Below are 13,221 nucleotides of genomic sequence, written 5' to 3'. Positions count from 1 at the left end.
TGGGAAACAATGTGAACACACACCTGAAATTGTTGCACCTAAGTGGAAGCAGATGGGGTATTTATACTCCTTGAAGTCCTTGGTTCAGGGCTGCTCCTGGTGATGGGTGTTGACTTTTAGATACTTTTGCATTAGTAGGCTGACAGTTTGCTCCTCTGTGGGTCTAAGAAAAGCCCTCAGACACAAAGATGCAGATATTGATAGTTGGAAGTCTGTGAAGAACTGATATAGGTTAAACCAGTCCAAGAGATTTGGTCAGGGCAGTGGCAGTGCCTGTGACTGGGCCTGATGCTGTAGGCCAGGTGGTAGACATATGACCACCCCACGCACAATGCAGGGTTGGAAAGTTTGTGGAAGTTGAATTTTTAGGGGCAAATAAAATTTACATGCTTATTTAAAGTAAGTAAGTGATTTTTACTAATACTTTCAATTACTAATAGCATTGTTTAGGTTTCAAAACAAATTTTCTTTTTGAGTGTTACAATTACTGTTCTCTTCCTTCCATCACAGTCATGCATCTAATTGTATGGTTGTGTTTGTGCATTGTTCTCTGTGCTTTAGCTAGAGCAGTTACTCAGAGCATAAAATAGGTACAGAGAGGACTTAACTCAATAGGTCAGTTAGGGGTGGGGCTTTTAGGATTAGTTCTGCCATGTACTGGTTGGATAATCTTAAACAAATTAATTTACCATCTTCGGGCCTATGTTTCACCATAGTATTGTTGCAAATATTAAGTGATATGATCCTTATTTCACAGTAAGTACTAAACAAGTGTTTTTAAAGTAAGTAATCTTTTATGAAACTAAAGGCAAAGTCCTTTAGTTCTTTTGTCAAAGTCTTGACTGACTAAAATGAGATATCTTTCAATACAGGCATTCTATTCTTTCAGCTACATTTCTTTAATAATTGAACACTTTGGAATTAAGCCATGGGAACAGATTCAAATAATTATCACCACACTAATGAGATCATGTGACATCACTCCACATAAAATTTATAAAATAGAACCCTTCCATTTCCTTTTCTGTCTGTCTGCCCAGCAATTTATTTGGTCTCATATTCCATGTTCGAAAAATCCCATCATTTTACTTTCTTGCCTGAATATTAACAAAAAGTCTTCATTAAAATAAAAATTCCTACATTTAGCTTTCAGATTAAAAACATATTTTGTTTGACAGTTTGTAAGCAAGTGGGGCTTCTACAAAGAGTAAAATGACATTTTGCCCAAGGATCTAAAAAGCTGCCAGTGTTGACTTTTTTCTTTTTCATTTTTAATAATCTATATGTGTGGTTATATATATATATATTTTTTACATCATTGTTCATTTTTTTCACATTGTTTGCTTTCTTTTCTCTCATCACAGCCATGCATCTAATTGTATGGTTGTGTTTGTGCATTGTTCATTGTGCTTTAGCTAGAGCAGTTACTCATAGAGCATAAAATAGGTACAGAGAGGACCACCAATTCACCCGTGGTCTTATGTTCAGATCTTTTATCCATTTTGAGTTGATTTTTATGCATTGCCGGTATTGACTTTTCTTTTTTGTAACCCAAGTGCCTGACGTAAGCTTTGATGGCTGAGGCATCCACATCAAAGGGGCTTCCGGTAAAAGAAGGCTAACTCAAACCCACTTCTACCAGACAACTAGGTAAGAGTCAGGCCACCTCCCCCGACTGAGGCACCTTTGTTTTACATATCCTGGTTGATTTCGATAACTGGTCAATTGGGACTGACTTGTTTTTTTCTTCCCTTTTGTGGGTCTCTCTTATCTGCACCCTCTGATCCCCTTTTTATGATTTAAATTTACCAATAAAGACTGAGTTTGCAAAATCCTAGACCTCCACACTCAGCCCAGTAAAAACAGAACTCCAGCCCATGCTCTTTCACTTTCCCACCTAATCTCCTACCCTCACCTCACTGGCCCACTTGTGCTAGTAATTTCCAGGTCGTGTGAGTAAAAGCCTCTATTTTTTAAAAAATTTCCTCGTAGTTATTGCTGAGGGGCATCTTGCAATCATAACACAAATTCTAAGGACCAGTCATTTAAATACTGGTTTTAAAAGAGGAAATGTCTAGGGCCTCCCCGGTGGCGCAGCGGTTGAGCGCTGGGTTGCGAAGCTGCCCGCGGCCTCTGCGGCGCCGGTTCGATCCCCGGCTGCTCCCCGGCCACCAGAGGAGGGTCCCACATGGCTCGCAGACCTCTCCTACCACCCCGTTGCTCCCCTCAGCAGTGTGCTTCGGTCCTTCTGCCTGCTCTGCTCCCCGCTCTGGCTCTGGTGAATTCTCTCACCCTCCCGCGCTTCTGACTGTACCCAGTGCATGTATAAACAAACGAACAAACAAAAATAAATAAATAAAACATGCCTCTATTAAAAAAAAAAAAATTAAAAAAAAAATTAAAAAAAAAAAAAGAGGAAATGTCTATGGGAAACTTATCTGGGTCTAGATTAGTGCCTCCAGGCATCTTACCATTAAAAATTGTTATCTATAGGGTGAGGATGGTAAATAGATCTGCAAAGCAAAAAGAATCTTGGGAATTTTTCCTGATGTGGGAGATTTATGGGACTGTAACTAGTGGCTGAAGGCAAAGGCTGTTATAGGTGGTGCCCCCTGAAGGGGGTTGCTGGTGAGGATAGATAGCCCCAGTGAAAAACGCTAAAAAAATCCCATTTTGGGGTAAAGTGACTGATAAGAAATATAAGAGACTGCAGAAACAGCCGTGGATTATTTCAGTGTTTGAGATTTAGTATTTCAGATCTTCAGCAATTTTGGGGTCAGCGATTTCGGCTTCCATGGTGCTGATCTTCCAGAAGGCTATTGTGGGCCTCAGAAGGTAGAGGCCTCCAGCAGCCAACCTCAGAGAGAAAAAAGTTTGGAGGTTTTTCAAGAAGCCAAGCAACTGAAAATGTTCCTGGTTTTGCTGCTATTACAGCCTGGCAGAGAAGACGAAGACCCGGAGCTGGGTGCCTCACTGAGCTGTGAGTGTGGCCATTTGTGGGTCGTTCAGCCACTGCAGTTGCTGTTTTGCTGTGCTGGGGCACCTCGGCAGCTCCAGGAGCTTCTCCTATTGTGTCTTCTGTTGTCTTCATGAATTGGAACCTGGCCTATAGTCTGACTGCCGTGTGCTTCAGGTCCACAGTTGCTGGAAGATGCCATCTTGGACATATGGCCTATTGCTCAGAAGAGGAGCTCTGTGTCCTCAGTGGTGGGAAGATGCCATCTTAGCTGCTTTGATTAGGACTTAAAAACACTAGACACTGCTTCCAGTGAGGTACAGTTATTTTTGACCTCACTAACTCTTTGTTTTTCCCTGGTTTGTTAAATAAATCCCATTGTTGTTCTTTGAGCCTGAGTAGTCTTGCAATTGTGTACCCGGGTAAAGAACTCAGACAGTGATTGGCAATCTATTCAGGCTGTGTCCTCGGCCAGATTTAGTGCCCCTTGCTGCCCTGTTTCAGGAGGAGAGCCATATTCTGAGTAGTCCTGAATCTAGTTCCTTACTTTTGAGGACGATCTGAGCTATTTTAGGGCCCTGTACAGAGTGAACTGGTGTCTGAGTCAGGACATATCCATAAGTAGACCTAGATGGATCACATTCCATGTATATATATATTTTCACTCAAACCTGTTGTAATCTTTACATACTTGAACCCTAGCTGTGAAAGGATTTTGGAAGAACAAATTGTTAGAGGAAGAATCCACCACGTTTTTTAAGACTCCAACTTCATCTCCACACTCAAGAAAATTCCAGCACTAAGGATTACAGCTCCCAGGATGCCATGGACCTAACTTTCCAAGTGGGAACTGCTAACTATACTTTGGTGGTGGAGTTAATTTTTTGTTTGTTGATTATATAATAAAGAATGACTGAGGCATCTACATCAAAGGGGCATCCATGTCAAGAAGGCTAATTCAAACACACTTCTACCACACAATAGGTAAGTGTCAGGCCACCTCCCTTTGCCGAGGCACCTTTGTTTTACATACCCTGGTTAATGCTGTACAGTGCAATAAAAGCATAATTTTTAGGTAATATTTTCTATCAGATTAAAGGATTCATTTAAATCTCTTATTGGACAAACAAAACCAAACAAAGAGCATTTGCACATATTAAATGTTCTACAAATTGGTAATTAACTTCATAAGTCCCAAATATCTTGGCCCTTATTTATAGAAGAGAGTGACCCTAGCAATATACATATTCCTAAACAGTAAATGATCTTTAGGCAACTTTGTTAGACCACATTCTAGGCTGACATTGATAAGACATATTTCCTTTTACAAGTTCTGGATAATTTTTTTTCAGTCCACCTTTATGATCACAAATTTAAAAAATTATGCTCTTAAAAATGGTTGATTTAATTATATTTTGAGGTTATTTGGCCTAGCTCACTTGCATGGAAGCTCCATTTTATGGTAAGCAAATCTAGAAGCTATGGTAGTGAACAATTATTATCGACAGAGAATTAATTTCTGTTTGGAGATTTCACAAAGAATTAGAATTTCAATATCCACTAAAATTCCAAAGACAGGAAGGAAGAGAATAAGACATTGGTGCAAACATTTTGGTGGAAATAGAGTGAAGCATGTGCACATAAATAAGTGTGAAAATGTATCCCCCAAATGATATAATTATGTAAATTATTGACAAATTAATAAAATTTGAGGGAAAAAGACATTTTCAATTTCCGTGAGATACAATTCACATATCACCCAATTAATTCATTGTTTTTCAGTATGATCACAGTTTGTGCAACTACCATCACAATCAATTTTAGAAGATTTTTGTTATCCCAGAAAGTTATCTCACACTCTATATAGACATCATCCTCTATTCCCTTCCAAGCCCCAACCTTAAGAAACCACCAGTCATCTTTTCATCTTTATTGACTTACCTGTTTTGGATATTTCAAATAAACTGCATCATATACTATGTGATTATTTGTGGTTGGCTTCTTCTTCTACTTAGCATAATGTTTTCAAGGCTTATGCTGCATCAGTACTTCATTTTTTTGATTGCTGAGTTATATTCCATGTAGATTTACTACTGTTTTCTTCTAAGAGTTTTATAGTTTTAATTCTTTTCTTTACGTCTTTTATCCACTTGAGTTCATTTTTGTAAATGGTGTAAGATTCCAGGTTATTCTTTTTCATTTGGAAATCCAGTTGCCCCAGTACCATTTGTTGAAGAGACTATTCTTTTTCCATGTAATTGTTTTGGCACCTTTGTTGAATATCAACTGACCCTGAATGTGAGGATTTATTTATGGATGCTCAAGTTTATTCCATTTATCTATATGCATGTCACTATTTCAGTAGTATTCTCTCTTGAAACTGTCACTTTGTAGTAAATTTACAGTTGGAAATTGGAAATGGTTCAATTTTGTTGTTCTGTGTAAAGGCTGTTTTGGCTATGTAAGTTACCCTGCATTTTCATATTCATTTAATTTATAAGTGTCTACATTTTTGCAAAAATACAGTTGTTTTAATAACTTGGCTGTTGTAAATAGTGCTGCAATGAGCATAGGAGTGGATGTATCCCTTTAAATTGGTGTTTTGTATTCTTTGGGTAGATACCTAGAAGGATTGCTGGGTCATGTGGTAGATCTAGTTGTAATGTTTTAAGAAACATCCTTACTATTTTCTGTAGAGCCTGGACTAGTCTGAATTCTCACCCGTAGTGTAGGTGGGATCCTTTTACTCTACACCCTCTCCAACACTTGTTCCTGATCTTTTTTGATACAGGCCAGTCTCACAGGTGTGAGATTGTATGTCATTGTGGTTTGGTTTGCATCTCCCGAATGATAAGTGATAGTGAATAATGACCATTGGCCATGTATATGTCTTTTTTTGAGAAATGTTTGTTTAGCTCTCTGCCTATTTTTTGATTGGGTTATTTGTTATCTTGTATAGATAAGTTGTTAAGTTGTGTAGGTTCTTTGTAGATTTTGGATATTAAATCTTGTTGAATGTATAATGTCCAAATATTTTCTTCCATTCACAAGGCTGTCTTTTGTTTTAATGTTAGTTTCTCTCACTGTGTAGGAGTTTTTCAACTTTATGTAGTCCCATTTGTCTATTGTTGCCTTCATTTTTCTTGTCATTTTAGTCCAGTACCCAAAGACATTATTGAAGCCAATATTGCAGTGTTTTCTTCTAGTTGTTTTATGGCTTCTGATCTTATGCCCAAATCTTTGATCTATTTCAAATTGATTTTTGTGTATGGTGTGATATACTGGTCTAGTTTCATTCTCTAGCATGTGACTGTCCAGTTTTCCCAATACCATTTGCTGGAAAGTCTTTCCTTTCTCCATTGTATAGTATTAGCTCCTGTGTCATAAGTCAATTGTCCATATAAGTGTGGGTTTATTTCTGGGCTCTGAATTCTATTCCATTGGCCTATAGATCTATTTCAATTTTAATGCCTTATTATTTTGGTTGCTATAGCTTTGTAGTTTAATTTGAAGACTGGGAGCATAGTACCTCCATTATTCTCAGGACTGCTTTGGCTATTGAGGGTTTTTAAAGATCCATATGAATTTCAGTAATGCTTACTTTGAAGAATATCTTTGAAACTTGCACTGAATATATATATATATATATATATAGCTTTGGGTAAGATGGTCATTTTAACAATGTTAATTCTTTTTTATTAAAGACTTATTTATGCATACAAGAATTGGGGTACAGGCCAGAGGTGTGGGGAGTGAGAGGATTCACCAGAGACAAAGTGGGGAATAGAACAGGCAGATTGACTGAAATACACTGCTGAGGGGAGCAGTGCATCTCAAACTCATGCTTCAGTGGCTGCAGATAGCTTGATAATGCTGCAACTTAACCCCTTGCACCAATAGGGAGGCCCCCAACAATGTTAATTCTTCCACTCCAAGAGTGGAATATCTTTCTGTTTTCTTGTGACATTTTTTCCTTTAGCAATGTCTTATGCTTCTCATTGTACAGGTCTTTTTCTTCCGTGTTAATTCCTAGGTACTTAAAATTTCTTGATTCAGTTACAAATGGGATTGTTTTCTTGATTTTATTCTTTTCTGGTTTGTTATTTACATATAAGAACATGACAGATATTTGTATATTTGACTCTGTGGTCAGCCACTTCACTGTAGAGGTATGATGCCTCTAAAGTATATACAATATTATAAATGAACATTGCTTCAATAAATGTAATACAAAATGAACACAAGGAGAATAGAAGTTATTTTTTATGAATCATTTATTTCATTTTTTTGTTTTAAGGCATAAATCATATCTTTCAACTGTAGGATTAATTTTTGGCAGTAGTCTCAATTAAGGCAATTAACATATATGGAATATATAAAGCATACCTATTTAATTCTACTATCCCTCCTAATTGAGAATGACAAATCATGGGTTATCAGGTGAGACTAAGCTTTTGGTATCTTAGTCATCTAGAAAGATTCAGAAGTGATTTGAGATGTAAAAGCTTATTATCAATTGCACCTTTATAAACTGTGGAACTGATCTTGGGAAGATAACATTAAAAAATAGATTTTCAAGAAATAATCATCACTAGGTTTAGCATAGATCCCAGGGAACAATGATGAGTTGTAGCTTAACTATTAATAAGAGAGATAACACACTGGTACTAAATAAACATAATGGTAGGTATAATTATTAGGAACTTCAGCTATTTAAGAAATGAGGAACTTCTACTATTGTTTTGTTTTTAAATAATCAAGGCATGGCAAACCACAAAGCAGAGATCTGACAGATATATGGTAGCTGCTATTTGAGAAGATTACACAGAAGTTAAAAATGACTTTTATTATCTCTCATTAAGAATAAACTGAAGGGCCTCCCTGATGGCACAAGGGGTTAAGCACCACACTATGAAGCAATCCGCAGCCTCTGCAGCATGAATTTGATCCCCAGCCGGCCAGGGAGCAACCCACATGGCACAGCAGACCTCTCCTGTCTCGCCCGCTGCTCCCCTCAGCAGTGTATTTCAGTCAGTCTGCCTGTTCTGTTCCTCACTCTGTCTCTGGTGAATCCTCTTCACCCCCTGCATCTCTGGCCTGTACCCCAGCTCTTGTATGCATAAATAAATAAATCTTAAAAAGAACAAACTGAATATTCCAAAACTGTTTTTTTTCATTTTAAATAAAATTGGCAATTAAATATTCACAAACTTAAAAATAAAAAATTCTATTAGGAAGTTCATTAAAATAAAGCCAATTTTGTAAAAATGTTAATATTTTCATTCTATATATGCATATATGTAAACTGTTCATGTACTAAAGAAAACGAAGTTTTCTTTTCCTTAAACATGAACAGCATATCTAGTCAGATATTTTATTTTAGTAATCTTTCAATTTCTGGCACAATCAGTCCTTTATTTTACTTCAAAACTATTCTCCTTTTCCCTTGATATGCAAAACTATACTCAATATCACATACACACTCATAGTTTTTTGCTACTTAAATCTTAATATAGTCTCAGTGGGCCATAGGCATTATAACTTTAAAGTTTATATATTTACTTGAAGAGAAATGACATAGCAAAACTTTAGATTTTTCTGCTAAAGAACTATGTTCATACATTTGTCCATTTCTTATTTTGCGTATTTCAAGAACAGTTTTTCAGACTTCATCATATTGAATACAGTGTGTTCCTACCCATTTTTTCCAACTTTATTTAGATCTAATTATAATTGAGACATAACGTTGTATTCTTTTAAGCTATGAATGGTGCTGATTTGATACATTTAAACTGGAAAATGATTACCACTGGTCATGTGGTTACCATTTCTTTTTGCCATAATATTTAAATCTATTCTCTTAGGTATAAATTACAACCTTTTAACCAATGTAACTACTTTCTGTTTCCTCATAGAGAGAAACATAGGCAAATAATTGCGTATGGACTGAAATACATTAGCAGATTAACAACACAAACATTATAAAACTCATGGCCACTACAAACTTTTTATATTTCTTAAGGTGGCAAAATTGAACATACACATGTTGATACACCTCAAAGGTTTATCCATTCACAACCGTATAAAAACTAGAGACAAAGGTCATACATGCTGTGTTTGGTGAACAATGGTTTTGTGTTTTATCTTCCTTACAAATTCTCCAGGCAAGTGAAAACTACTCCCACCAAGAGACTCTCACCAGACCGTTTAGCTTCCCGCGCTGGGCCTGTGCTGTTGCCAAGGGGATCCCCCGTGGTAGGCGAGGAGCCGCAGGTTGGGACTTTTGGTGTCTGTGTCGGCTGAGAAGCCACTGGGGTGAAGCTACCATCTCTGGGATTGTGACTTACTGCCTGCGTAGAAGTCAGACTCCTGCCCAGGTGGGACCAGAAGGCAGCCCCGGGGAGCCTCGGTTGGCCGCGGAGAGCCTGACCTCTGCGGCCCCACTGGTGGCCACCTTGCGCCTGGATGGGGGGCAGAGTGAGGCTGGAAAGGAGCCGCCCCTTCACTCCTCACACGCCGCCCTTTGCTGGGGCTCTAGGTGCTCACCTGCTCCTAGACGACCTGCACTTGGTCTACTGGGTAGTGGTAGCTGCGAGGTAGCTCCATTGCTGCGCTCTGTTTGTTACGGAACCCAGCCGCCTCAGCGTGGGAGCCGCAGGACAGTGACGTCCTCTCACCCTGCTGCTCCACCGCAAGTCCGTTGGGGCAGTTGCTCCTCAGAGCTCAGTAACTGCCGTTTTATAATGGACTCATCAGTGCGAGCTATGAGCTGATTGGTGCCAAATGGTCCAATCAGACTTGTGGGTGGGGCACCTTGAAAGAGGCTATAAGGGAGGGTTGGAGGGAGCTGGGAGAGGCTCCAAAGAGAAGAAGAGGAGCCCTGGAGAAGGAGACGATGACTCCAGTCCTGAGAGAAGAGCATGGGGGCCCCAAAGAAAGGAAGATGACACCAGCCCCCTCAAAAATAGAAGGCAGTTGCTGGCCTCCAAAGAAAGAGGAAAAGAAGCATCCCGCAGCTGTCCTCTGAGGAGGCAAGAGAAGCCGAAGGACGCTGTCTTGTCTCTGACATCGCCTGAAAGAAGCCCCCAAGGCCCTGGGCCTGCCGTCTGGAGGAGCTGTTTGTTGTTGGTGTCGCCCAACACCTCACAAAGAGCTGTTAACACTACATGTCTCTGGCACTGCATCTGCAGGGCCAGTAGTGATCACCACCACTGGTTAGTGCTGTCCAGCACTCCTGGTGACCGGTGGCGACCATCACTGCCTCATCCACTGCCTTTTGTGGATGAAGTAAGCGCTTTGTTTCCCGTCTGTAAAATAAACCCCGTGATGGTGGTTCCTGGGGCCTGAGGTCTCTTGCAATTGTGCAGGGGGGGTGGGGGGTGGGGGAGGTGAGACTCACAGACAATGACCTTTCTTCTTATTGGGCGCTGTTCTTTGTTAGGCTATAGCCCAGAGGCCCCTACTGGGTGGGTGCTGTATTGCTATAGCCCTTGGTTTTGATTTTTGACCTTTTGGGGCTTTTTGATGGGTCTCTGGTCTCTGAGCCTGGGTGGGCGGGTGGCTGTTCCTTCCTTCCATCCATCTGGCCTCCTACTCTGCTGCCCTTTCACAGCCCTCTCTGCTCCTGTTTCATATTGAAAATCATCTTTCAATATAAGTACTTGTATGTAAAATAGACAAAATGAACAGATTACTCACCACTTTACTTGATTTAATATCAGTCTAAATTATTAAAGACCTTGGAAATTAAGTTTAAGATGATCTATTACAGAGTAACATAATTACTGATGATATAAACACTTTTGGAAGTTTGGGTGAATTACAATCTCCATGATTAAACACCTTTTATCACTCCATCACGTCATCGTGTTTCATATACTTCATAGTTTCACAAACTGATGTGACCTTATGTATTTGAATGCTTATTCATTGTAAATATTTTATATTCAACATAAACACAAGAGAATTTGTCCTTTTCAGTGCCTGGGATATGTACGAGACTTAAAATGAGTAGTTATGCATGCAGAAATACATGAATGAAAACTTTACTCATAGTAATTGTATCAGGCAGGAGGACCGGGCACTATTTTATACATGAGGAAGCTGAGGCGTTAATGATCATTTAGCTTTTGAGAGACATGAGAGGAGCTGAGACCAAGAGAAGTTGGGGAACAGGAAAGACAGACATGGGACAGTGATTTTAAACAATATAGGAACAGAAGGAACAAAACAGCTCCCAGGAAAATAGAAGTGTTTTGCTGAAGTGTTGCTGAGCCGGTCACCACCTAGGGTAAGATCTGGCTACAGGGTAATTAGGGAACAGAAGAAAAAAAAAAAAAAACCACCGTGAAACTTCCTGACCACATAGAGACCAATCAGTAGTCCAGCACGTTGGGCAACAGGAGCCTGGCAGTATACAGTCATAGACAGGGCTGGAGTAAATGGGCTTCCTCCCTTGGACCCCTCTTGCTGTCAGGAGTTCTTTCCTCTTGCTTCAAAAAATCCACACTTGCTTGCTCTCACATTTGGTGTGGCGGCTGTTATTCTTCAACCAGGGAACACATCCAGACCCACGAGCATCCACTCTCCTGACAGACTCAGGAGTTTGGTTTCCTGATTTCCAATCCAATAAACCACATTATTTTAACAAATTAATATATATGTGTGAAAAATGTATAAAAGAAGAAAATTCACACAGATGGGACTCACAGAGAGGGCCCACCACTAAGAGGGGGCCCCTCTAAAGAGACAGTGTTCTGATAGAAGCCAATGCCATCAGTCTACAACTTTTAAAATTCAAATTCCCCCCACTGTTTGGGTATCTTCCAGGCACTACTATACATTTCTTTGAGTTCCTGGTGGTTTTCCATTTGGAGTGCTTGTAATTGAAGATCAAGGAAGTGAAATGTGAGTTGTCCTCTGGATTTTGCTGTAACAGAAGCTTCCTGCTGGGTTGGCTGTAATTGCTACTCTTAGTACTCTAGCACAGCATCGGTTATTCTTTACATGAAAAGCCCTATTGAGCAAAATTGGCCCAGTTGAGACATCAGCACTAACGCCCTGCAGGTATTCAAACTTGCTCTTGGCTTGCTCTACTGGGTGTCAGGACAAGTCACTTTTGAGGTTATCGAGGCGCTGCTACATGGTAACAGACAAACTAAGCTAAGTCTTGCTGAGGCTGGCTCTGGTGCCAACTGAGCAGGAAGCCAATGTTCCCACCAGGCATGCTACCGCTTCCATCCCAAGGAGCTCCCTCTCCCCTCCCACAGGCTGAGGAACATTTTGTATTAAATCGAGATGTTCCTCTTTTAATGTTTTTTCCCCTGTGAAGAGTTTATATCCAACTATTTAGAATTGTGAGGTACTTGCTCTCAGGATCCCACGTTCCTCTTTTAATTAGAACATGTTGGGTGACGATGCCTAGAATTTTTGTCAAATTATTTCACATGTCAATTCCCTTCATCCTCATGTCTTCCCTGTAAAACTCTGACATTCAGTAAAGATGATTTGGAGGTGATTTCTTCTGAACTAATGCTGATTCCTTCCGAGGGAGGAAGCCCATTTACTCCAGCCCTGTCTATGACAGTAGGCGGTAAGCGCAGGCCCAATGCCATAAACAAGTAGCCCTGGGTAAGGCTGTGTGGTTCTTACCATATGTATTAGACAAAAGAAGGAACTGAAACTCAACTGGGCTCCAAGTTTCCTCAAGGTCTCACTGATACTCAAGGCCTGTACTCTTTTTATGGTTTTCAGAAGAGTAATATTGGAGAAAACCGGACCACTGAGCTAAAATTGTGAGTGTCACAATGGACACTGTGGATCGCACAGGGGCAAGAGAGCAATAAGTTGGTGTGGTAGGTGGGAACTGAGGCCATAGGGCTTGGGAAGTCTCTCAGACACTGGGTCTTGATTGCCTTCGACCAAATATTTTCACTGTTGTCACAAAATAAATAGGATGCTCAGAGGCATGTTGCCTCTGCCAAACAACTGATAACCATAATTTCAGGTTTTCAGACCTAGTCTCCCAGCCAGGAATGGATCCCAAGCTACAGGGGCAGCACTGAGTCCCAGCCACTAGACCACCACAGGTTGGTGTCTCACAAAACCTCAGCAGGAACTTCGCTGACTCTCAGGCAAACAAGCGAAAAGAGGCATATTTGTTCAGAGAAAAAGTTGTAAGAGAAAAGAAATAGAAACAAAGTGGGACTCCCAGGCCCTTGGAACCAGGCCAGGGAGGGGCAAGGAAGTGGAAGTGGGTCATGACT

The 13,221-nt window shown here is 40.1% G+C and overlaps 1 protein-coding gene across 1 annotated transcript in view; it reads right to left on the bottom strand.

Annotated features, from left to right (window-relative positions):
- DCTN4 (dynactin subunit 4) overlaps positions 1 to 9,651 on the bottom strand; it is a 77,484-nt gene extending 67,833 nt beyond the window's left edge. Inside the window, exon 1 of the mRNA XM_054694257.1 lies at positions 9,503 to 9,651. The gene's annotated coding sequence lies outside the window, so the exon portion shown is untranslated. The remainder of the gene's footprint in view (positions 1 to 9,502) is intronic.
- Between the last annotated feature and the right edge of the window lie 3,570 nt (positions 9,652 to 13,221).

The sequence above is a fragment of the Talpa occidentalis genome, unplaced genomic scaffold (assembly GCF_014898055.3).
Source record: "Talpa occidentalis isolate TD23 unplaced genomic scaffold, MPIMG_talOcc4v2.1 talOcc4.13, whole genome shotgun sequence".
Taxonomy (NCBI): Eukaryota; Metazoa; Chordata; class Mammalia; order Eulipotyphla; family Talpidae; genus Talpa; species Talpa occidentalis.
Note: the sequence above shows the minus strand (reverse complement) of the source record. Positions and strands in the feature narration are given on the sequence as shown.